The sequence below is a fragment of the Adiantum capillus-veneris genome, chromosome 3 (assembly GCF_014529385.1).
Source record: "Adiantum capillus-veneris isolate H3 chromosome 3, ASM1452938v2, whole genome shotgun sequence".
Classification (NCBI taxonomy): domain Eukaryota; kingdom Viridiplantae; phylum Streptophyta; class Polypodiopsida; order Polypodiales; family Pteridaceae; genus Adiantum; species Adiantum capillus-veneris.
This window is the reverse complement of record NC_140933.1, coordinates 88,183,606-88,194,503: the sequence shown is the minus strand read 5'-3', so window position 1 is coordinate 88,194,503 and position 10,898 is coordinate 88,183,606. Positions and strand designations below refer to the sequence as shown.

Here is a 10,898-nt window from a genome sequence, read left to right as displayed (position 1 = left end):
ATGAAGAAGATAATAATTGGTTAGCATGGGATGCATGCCGCATGTCTGGCCTCTCTCTCACACAGTACCTTTCAAAGTATTGGGAAATCATATAAAAACTAGAAGTTCAAGATGAATTCCAAAAGATACGGGGTTTTAATAGGGGTCTTGACAAAGACTATCGTCTTCATGTCAAGACCCAACATCCAAAAACTTTGGAAGAAGCCATTGGTCATGCCCAAAGATATGATGATGACCAAGAGACGAAAGGAAATGTTCCCTACTCTAAGAATACTTTTGCTAAGAGCAACGTGGCTAAGAGCCAATGGCGAGGTAGATCTCCCACATGTTCCAAGAAGAATAAGAGACAATCTACCTCTCCACGTCCACAAGAGGCTAAGAAGCCTAAGCAATCACGAGATACTCCACATGGGTCTCTCAGCACTGTTGATTTTGAGCGTGCAAAAGAAACACAATTTGTGTTTTAGATGTCTTTCAAACCAACATAACAAGAAAGATTGTCCTCTTTTGCAAAGAAAAGAAAAGATTGTCCTCTTTTGAAAAGATTGTCCTCTTTTCTTTTGCAAGGCAAAGAAAAGGCCATGCACACGGTGCAACACCTCACATTAGATGAGTGTCAATTTTTTGAAAGCTTTTCATTTGGAGCTTTATCACATAGTTTAGGTCTTTCTAAGTTGCATGCAACCACTAGAGTGTTCACTTAGATGTTTGTAAGATTTATCTATTTTTGCAAGTTTGATGCATGTACTCCAATCGCTTCACAACAACAACATTAGTGTATTAAAAAAAACTCGAACCCAACCCAAACTTCTATGTATGTCATTCTTGTAGAGAAACCTACAAGGCTTCAACAGAAAAAAGTACTATTTTTGCACATGTCAAAGTTAAATACCCAAAAGAATTTTTCACATGCTACAAGCACTACCATCAATTCAAATAAAGATTCCTCAAAAGCATTAATCTTTATGGTCCAAAATAGTACAAGGAAAAAAGCATGCCATCGAAGAGATTGTTTTACTGGGAAATGCCAAAATAAAGCCTCACAAAGTGTACAAATCACCCACCAGAATGTCAAAACAAATTGAGCAAACTACTAGGCATTTATTTTTTCTCTACTTCTTTGAAGGCGTAAACCGTCGGGGTTGATTCAAGATGAAAGTGAGATCTCTTTCACATAGTGTTGGTTGATGTATAATCATATGCTGTTTACCATCCAACCCAAGAATCTCTGTGTAGACAAAGTATAGGTGCTTACAAGCCCTATGTATCTACCTGCTAGATAGCCATGTTGCTTTGTGTATTGAATGTAAGCATTGATGACATCAGTGATGCATGCATCATACAAAGAAATTTTTTTGCTATCACCTTCTCTAGCAAGCCAAGATGCATGAATGATCTCTGACAAATTGGTACTAGGAATTTGAGCTTTTTCCCAAGGACTCATAGATATCCGCATTCCACCCAAAAAAAACTTTGAATTAGTGAAACAAAAAAATAGAGAAGTTCGTGGTGAGGCTCATGATTGTATCGTACTTCATTGTGTAAGCTACCCCAGTAAAATATCCTTGTCTCCCACCACTTGAACCATTTATCCAGTGACTTGATATTCTCACTTGCAACATTATCTTCCCACCATCTTCTAATTGCTTCTACTTGCTTCATTGCCAAACCCATTGCCCTTGAATTGTGCCAAGTCTCACACATGTCTTTGTGGATACCAAACTTTTCTTTGGCTATGTATTTTTTAGTATGTTTATGTAGACTTTGCTCCCAATGGAAGAGACAGGACCTTTCCCTTCCAATCATGACATTATTTGGCCCTTCATTGAAAATTGTACGCACGGCAGCCCAATTTTCTCCAGCCTCATCAGCCATAAATCTTGCAAAGTCTGCTGATGGATAACCTTCTTGAGCCAACAAATTATTAAGAGATCTCCAAAATAGGACTTGTGTGTCTGTATCCTCCTCTTTGGTGTCACAAACCGCTATAACCATTAATCCCTTCAAACTTAAAAAAATGACAAATCTTAGCTACAAAAAGTTTGCAAATGTGCAATAACAAAATGCTACAACACACCAAAAGACTACCTCAGATCATAGATAGAGCATGACATAGTTGCCCAATCTATTCTGTGTGTGTGATCAAAATGTACCCAAGCAGCACTCAAATCTCCATTTCCTCCTCGATGCATGCAATTGACAAGGTCTATACCAGACCTTGGACCTTTTGTTGACATCTTAAAGATGTAGCACTTATCATTTGGCCCACCTTGCCCAGGGAAATGACTTCCATGAAAGTAAGAAAAGTGACATGTTTTCTTCAAAAGCATAATGTGGTCAAACCCATCCCCAACAATCAACTCTTGTTGTCTTTTCTCAGTAGCTACCACTATCTTAAATCTGTCAAAAAAAGGCATAAATCAAAATAACCTTATAGTACTGAAAAATCTAAATGTTAAATGTTTTACCTTTGATTTTGAACTAGTGGAATCATTTCTTCCAATACATTTGAGAGCTCTGACTCCCCCATTTTTAGTTCATCTGAACCAACAATAGCGTCAACCAATAATTGTCTGGCAACAATCATCTGAACTCTTCTTGGTCCATTGCTTCTATCCACCTTCAAGACACTTGCAACCATCTTCCATATTCTCTCTATTTGGCTCTTGACGTACCTGCTTGAACTTCATGTAAATGATGACCTACGTGAATAATCAGTCTTGTAAGCTTCGGGTCTAAGGGCAAAATGTAGTACACTTTGCAAGAACAAGTACACTCACATAAAAAAACTTTTTTGCAATAATGACAAGTGATACGCAGGTTTTCGTCTTCACATAGAAGCCCTTTGCTGACTTGCTTATCTAGGTAACCATGAAAGAAGGATACATAAGCTTGGTGTTGTTCAAATAATAGGGACAAAGAACTTTGTGACAAATTAATGACCCCAAGCAATGACTAAGCCTAACAATACAATTTATGGACATGTTAGTTTTATGTGGCCTAGTTCAAAAATGACCATCAAATTTTTGCTCCATCCTTTTACAACCTTCTTCAATGGGAGGTAGCTCAAAGGCATTGTCACCATCATAAACCTGTGGAAGCTCGGTCACCTGTTTGATTTTCTTGCTATTGTTTATCAGGTGTTGTAGTCTAAAACATGTTTTGCTACCTAAAATCCAAGGAATGATGGATTTTTTTTGTTAAATCATGAATGTCATCATCATTGGACTCCAATCTTTGTTGTTTGTCAAATGGCTCAGTTTCCTCTTGCATTGATGGATTCTTTATCTCAAAACAATCTTCTTTTGCACATGGAAACTGACTGTTGATGCTGGTTATGCCTGGTTTAGCACCAAAATCACTCTCCTCACTATCTGTAATATAGAGCATATCACTAGAATGTTCAATGAAATACTCAGAAGAGAGAGAAGAGTCCAATAAAAAGTGCTCATTTCCGTCAATATCCCACTCCGAAGGGGTTTCAGTATACATTTTCTCCAACCCGATGTAAACTATTGCTTTCAAACATGTAAATTTGTAGTTTGGAGGAAGAAGACACTGTAGATAATATCTGTTGAGCAAGAGTTTGTTGTGTCGAAGCTCTACTTCCCTAGTGTGTGTCTCTTTTCCAAGTGTCCAAGAGAGAGTTACTCTATCCATCTCCATACCAAGACAAAGGGGGCAGTTGGTTTTCTAAACCTAATGAAAAGTTCTTGCAAAAATATAAAACATAATTTTCGTACTTAGAGAGCACAGATTAGTGACTGCCAGATAATAAATGCGGCGGCCGCTCATTGTTGCTTTATAATTAATGCCGACGGCTACAATCGTACTATAATATCCTCTCCTAGTTCTTTTATAATTAAAGCAATCATAATTAAATATTCTCTCTTCATTCATAACGTAAGGCAAAAACTTTATTTTTACGAGGTAAAAGAATCTCACAATCACTACTAAGGAATTGAAGGTATTCTTTCTCTAAAAATTTGAACTCATAAAAAGGAACTGGGGACGGCGGAGTTCAGAGAGTTCCTTAATAAAAAGGGACTGGGGACTGCGGAGTTTAGAGATGGTGGTCATCAGATCATCAGATTATCAGATAGTTTTTCTTAAAATTGTAGGTATACTAGATTGTAGGTATACTAGAAAATCCCTTAAATTTGAAGGTGGATTAAGTTTTTTTCAATAAGGGATTTATCTCAATATGGTGGTTATTTGTCTGCTACGCGGTGGCTCCCCTTGCTAGCCGATGTATCTGATCTCTTTATGTCTCCTTTTTGAGCTCCTTATGTCTCTATGATTCCCTGGCTCAGATGATGAGCAGGTCTAGATATCTTCTAATTTTTTGATTGATAATATAATCTTATTCACTTCTGCGAGTTCTGCTAAAAAAAGTCAAAATTTGCACAAAACCTAAGTTTTTTTGAAGACCTAAGGTTTCAAAGCTCTGCAATTCATGGCTGGAGCTCTGCAATTCATGGCTGAAGTTTAGCAGGTAGAACTTTATCTGCATTCCTTTCCTCCTCCATCTCTTCCTCCACGCCTCCACCCCACTCGCTGAGCACGCAATCCGTCCACACGCGCGGACGGATTGCGTGCTCAGCGAGTGGGGTGGAGCACAAGAAGATTTAGAAATTTTCTCATGTAGGAAAATGGAGTCTTTTCCAATGTTTTTCATACAATGAATAACATCATGAGCTTCTTCTCGAGAGGCATCGCATACCTAACTAGATAAGATTGGGGGCAAGGGACCACCAGCCCCCCCACCGGGTCGGTGGTCCCCTGCCCCCAACCGTACCTAGCTAGGTATGCGGTGCCTCCCTCACAGAAGCTCATGATGTTGAGGTAAGTCACAATGTGGTAATTATTGTGAGAATTTGTTCAAAACTTCTTGTGGAGGCGTGGAGGAAGAGATGGAGGAGGAGAGGAATGTGTGTTTTTTAATTTTTGCTTAATCGACTGGCTTAATCGACTGCTACAATCTGCACGTTGTCCGCACTCTGTCTGAGTACAAGCAGAAGCTTGCACGCTGTCCGAGAAAAAGTAGGAGGTTGAGGCTTGTTTGAGTACAAGCACGCTGTCCGTCTGCGCGCGCGCAAATGGATAGCGTGCTCGTGTTCTGGGTTTGCTGCAGCGCATGCTGAATGTGCTCACCAAATGCTCACTCAAATTTTCTCACTTAGCGTGCTCCTTTTCTGGCTTTGCTGCAGCGCATGGGTTTGTGCTCACCAAATACTCAAATGGTGAATGTGCTCATTCAGATCTGCTGCAACGCATGCTGAATGTGCTCACCATATGCTGTCGAAGGAGGATGCCTTCTTGGGTTACATCATCTGCATGTGTGCCTGCCCGAGTGTGAAGGATTGGCTTTTTGCTTAGAGACGCAGGGACAAGCAGTCATTGCATGTCCTCTGTAGTTATTGGTGGTAATATGGGAATGGAATCAATTGGTTATTACTCAGGAGTTGGCGAGTTGTGCAGGGCAAGGAGGGATGGGGCCTAGGTGTACGCGGCTACTGTTGGCAATGGCAGCCAACACAAAGAGAAGAATGTGCAGTTTCTCAAAGACAAAAAGGATAGCCAGAGATTAGGAAGGGATTCGAGTGTGACATGCTTCTTAGGCACCTAATTTTTGAACCCATTTGATGTAGATGGTGCCTCCTATTCCCGAGAGGATGGGTTTAGAACACGCTAATAGGCTATTTGTATGCGTGTTTGACTTCTGATTAAATATGTGTTAGTGCATGGAGTTTTCATTCTTGGCAGGTGGTTATATTGAAGGGGATACATGGTGGAAACGAGTGTATAGAAAGGCCAAAGTATGCAAAGAAACTTGCTCAACTCAAATCAGACCTAGGCATATTTTTCAAGTATGGATTTATCTAGAGTGCATATCATGCTCGTATAGCCTTTGCATATAGTCCTGATTCATGAGCCCCTAGTGGCTAGAGATCCATCCTCCCTCCATCCATCACAGTCACCATTCGTTGAGCACCCCAGATTGAGTCCTAGCATCAACTTATTAGATAGCTTTAGCTATAGTCTTTAAAATCACTTCAGCTTTTCCTTTTGATAGAGGAGATATCACAGATGTACACTAATTTGTCTCATCGGCCAAGTTTAGCCATTCAAAGATGTTCATAAAATCTCTCTCTCTCTCTCTCTCTCTCTCTCTCTCTCTCTCTCTCTCTCTCTCTCTCTCTCTCTCTCTCTCTATTTTTGCAAGCCATGGCTAGATCTCTCCCTCCTATTGTGTTTTTGTTGCAAGGCGACCCATCTCCACTTGGCTTCTCTCTTACATCGTCCACAATTTCCAACCACCCCTTGTGGTGTTCCTTGTCGAGACACGTGTAGATCCCATGTGCATCTTCTTCCTCATGGTGTATCCCCATCACAATCCAAATAGGATCTGATCAATCATCACTCTCCATCACCTAGGCGACCTCTTTTGAGGCTTGCAAACAATTATCATGGAAACAGTTTTGATAAATATTGGGCAAACAGGCTTTTCTCAAATAGTTACCATGCAACCATGTTGAGGAAAAAACTATGTTGGTCAAAATGCATAGAAGGGTTATCCACAATATCATGCTCATATTATTGGTTCCTAGAGCCTAAAGCTGGCCTATGAGACACATCAATATACATGTTTCTATGTATTTTTTGATTCCAATGTCTCGATCTAGGCAACTAATGCCTCCAATTGATGCCCAAGTTTCTAAAGACTGCATGAAGTCAGACCTTGCTTGAGTGGTGAAGCTCTTGGAGGATCCATCCATGCGATAGATCTAGGATGTGATTTCTATGGTGTCAAAGTAGGTATATTTCTATTGCTTGATCTCCTTGAGTTGTGGGACCAGTGTACCAAAGGTAGAGCCATGTAGACCAATGTACCAAAGGCTAATGACCTGAGGGATGGTAGCTAACAATTGCAACCATATATATGTAGGATGGGATGTACTATAGTGATGGGATGTTATTGAGTCATTAGTCACACTAGTCACTTTTTGACAGGTATGGTACTAGCCACAGAGTAAGTCTTGAGTCAGCTGTAAATAAGTTTTGACTGGTTTTGACAGGTTTACCCTATGGCATTGAAACCACCTTGATTTATGCAAAAATTTAAGGTATTTACCCTATGTTTAGTTTTTAACAGAAGGTCAAGTGTTAAACCTAAGAGAGTATCTAGCTATCTAACTCCTAAGTATTAACTCTCTCTCTCTCTCTCTCTCTCTCTCTCTCTCTCTCTCTCTCTCTCTCAAATCATAGCATTTATACATTATAACTGTTATGTCTTTTTTGCACTTATAGTATTTTATGAAAGATTTGATAGTTCTAGACAGAGTTTTGATTATGCTATTGATTTATTTTTAATAGAGGTTTAAGATTTTTCTCATGGCTCCCAAATGCTCCACGAAAAAATGAGAAGCAAATTGTTTAGGGGGGATGACTCTACGGTATGGGGCTATTCAAGGAAGGCAAGTTATACTTGAGGATGGTTCCTCAAGGATTCTACCAATGAGTCCGCCAAAGAAGTCTATAAAGAGAAGAAATCAATGTGTGTATGTTGATGATGAAGCGTGGCCCTTGGACAGGTCTATAGATGGGGCTTCTAATAGCAATGCTATCACTCCAAATACTATTGGTCCATATTTTGCTCCCACCCCACAAAATACCCACACAGACCAATAACCAAGACGAAGAAGACGACTTTTCAAAGCATAACAGGGTTTTTGGGGAGAATGTGTCTCTTGGTTTGATGAATGAATTCATAAGTCAATTTCATATCAAAAGAAAATCAAAGCCCACTTTTGTTCCCTTATGTAAATTAATAGCTACAGATGCTGTTTGATGTGCAATTTCGGATGCACCTTGGTTGACATCCACGTTCGATAGGGTTGGCTATGTCTCTTCAATGGGTTCTTTTACTGTTTCACTTAAAGGACGACATGGAGAAATAAAACATCTGATAGAAGATACGATTGAGAAGTGGGATCCAACATGGCAAAGACTTCATGCAGAATTTGAAAAGAATCTTGTGGGTGATTGGGTAGATCTTCGAGGCAATTTCTTTTTTGTCTAGGATAGTAACCACAGGTTCAAAACTTGGATGCGACGAATTGAAGAAGGCAAGTGCTTCTTTGCTTATTGTGTTTGAGTTTAGATATACATTGTTGCACTTGAAAATTCAATACACCTTGGGAGTGCTCTCACTGTCCATGGTGGTTGGAGTACCCCCTAGGTGTTATCCCAAAGAGTGATCAAGAGATTCATGCTTGTAAGTGAACCGCAATCTCTCATATAAACTAATATAATTTGTTTAAAATTGAATTTTGTTGACCTTTTTTTGGTGAACTTTTGTATGGAAAGGTTTTTTGAAAGAGAGTCCCATCTCTAATGACGGTGTAATACCACCCCAAGCTACACACATTGGCCATTCACCAAGACATCTTCGCGTGGAAGGAAAGGTAAAAAAAAGTATAGAAAAACCCTACCTTACATATTTTCTCTAAAAAGTGAACTTACCAGAATTTACTCTTACCATGATCCTTTGGTTTGTGTTAGTATTGAAATGTGGTTCAAGAAAACACCAATCTATGATGGGCGCGAGTATTCATTGAAGGGGGAAATCTCCCAATATGTGGCAAGGTTGATCTTTGCAGACTTCCCTACGTCCATGCTAGTTGATGGTATTCACAATAACACTATAGGTGAGCTTTTTTTATGGCTTCGTTTTTGTTATACAATGCATATATGTTATGATGTAATTTTTCATTTTAACTTGAGTGTGTAGGTAATGTAAAGGTTGTTCTTGAGTGGAACCACTTTTCCACTGCCTTGGCGAGTGGTGTCATGGAAATTGCCGATGTTCACTTGGCAGACGAGGGTTTCTTGGTGACTTTGTCTCTTGCACAACATTTGGGGGATCTTGCCATGCAAGCTAATAGAGTTAGTTTGCAGCTCCATCGCTCATGGACTTTGATGTGTGATGGGGGATACTTGCATCCAGAGACTGGTAAGTAGGTGAGGTTTCCTTCTCTATGTGAAGCTTGCGCATGAAATTTAGAGTTCTTGTCTTTAAGTGGTTTATTCTCTCCTTACATAGGTGATGGATCTCACTCTTGGTTTGTTTTATCATAAGAATGCTCAAAGCATTACACCTCATTATGATAGAAAGGCTGGGGAGGATGTTTCACTTGAGTGCTTTTCGGCCTCAAGAAGCTACCTCACAGAGTCTCCACCTTGTTCATCTAACAATTATACAAGGATAGCTCAAGATTTGATTCGAGGGGGAGCAGGGCGTACTGAGACTTTTTACAGGTAGCTTTCTATCCATGAACCTTTGTGAATCAGTACACTCATCTTGATAGTTAGATTCAAGCTCTTGACGTTCAATTTTGATTATTATGTTTGGCGTAGTTGGTTGCTAGAAATATTCACATATGAGGACGAACATGTTATGGACATTTTTGCTGAGTGTGGTGGCTTGGGGCTTGCTTGCACAAAGGAGATCCTTCACTGTCTAATGCTAGAGGGTGATTTCTTTGTCTTCTCTAAGTGTTTAGAGAAAAGTTTGTGGTCCTCCTCCTGAGGAGAAAAACTAGTAGATAAGTTACTTCCAGAGGTGGACAATTATTTTTGTGACTTGACTCTATGTATTGTTTGAGATAGTATTTTTTCAATGCAACAACAAGAAGCATATGGAGATTGTGGGTTTTTCCCTTGTCCCCACAAGGGTTTTTTCACCCACAATCATGATACATTGATTTGGGATGATGTTTCATATCTCAAATCGCGGATCAATCTATATGTTGTTCAATTATGGGAAAAATGTTGTGTTTGTCATGTCATTATCTTGTTATTGTTGTTGTTATTGGGATTTAGGGTAATGCAAGCAAATGCCTGCTCAATAATCATCATGTATGTCTGTGTGTCTCTATGTATGTGGGGTGGGGTCTCTTATTGCTCTAGATTTTCATCTCTCTCTCTCTCTCTCTCTCTCTCTCTCACTCACACACACACACACACACACACACACACACACACACACACACACACACACACACACACACACATATTCTCTCTAATTGCTTGTAGAGCAAACAAGATAAAGAATTTTTGCCAGGGTGGAATTCAACTTATCCCATACAAAAAATCCAAATATCTCACTTTGCACTCTCTCTCTCTCTCTCATATTCTCTCTAATTAGATAGTCTCTCTCTCTCTCTCTCTCTCTCTCTCTCTCATATTCTCTCTAATTAGATAGTCTCTCTCTCTCTCTCTCTCTCTCTCTCTCTCTCTCTCTCTCTCTCATATTATCTCTAATTGGGATTATAATGTGAACAAGATACCGGACTCGTTGCTAGAGTAGACTTCAACTTACCTCATACCAAAAAATTCAAAAATAATTTCTTTGTACTAATATTCTTGCCAGGCCGTAAACACAGATTTTGTGATGATCTCTTTCTTATAAAAACTATAAATAGACATTGTGATGAATCAATATATGTTGTATCAATTGATATGGTTAGTTTTTATCAAATCCATGTTGTGTTACTATGGCCCTTAATTGTGCTACAACGATGTAGAGCACAATTTTTCTACTATGTACTTTATCCTAGTTCAAAATCTATATACCTTAGTATGCGCAAAAGGTTTCATCTACTTTTGCTACCCACAAAAAGCTCTAACTTTGTAAAGAAAGCTCTAAATGAAAAGCTCCTATATTTAATATCCTCACATTAGATTTATCTCCTAAACCTTTGGCCCCCATGATTTGATTTGCATACATGGCACTATTAACGGACAACGTGTTCGTATTTTAGTGAATGATGGTGCAACTCATAACTTCTTGAACTATAAGCTAGTCAAGAAATTGAAGCTTACACAGACTCCGT

At 39.3% G+C, this 10,898-nt stretch overlaps 1 pseudogene across 1 annotated transcript; it reads left to right on the top strand.

Annotated features, from left to right (window-relative positions):
* The first annotated feature begins 7,395 nt into the window (after positions 1-7,395).
* Positions 7,396-9,792, top strand: LOC147461266 (uncharacterized; annotated as a pseudogene). The gene is made up of 5 exons (XR_015186458.1): positions 7,396-7,651; positions 8,496-8,711; positions 8,795-9,024; positions 9,143-9,321; positions 9,421-9,792. The product of XR_015186458.1 is annotated as an uncharacterized LOC147461266 (transcript).
* The last annotated feature ends 1,106 nt before the right edge of the window (positions 9,793-10,898 follow it).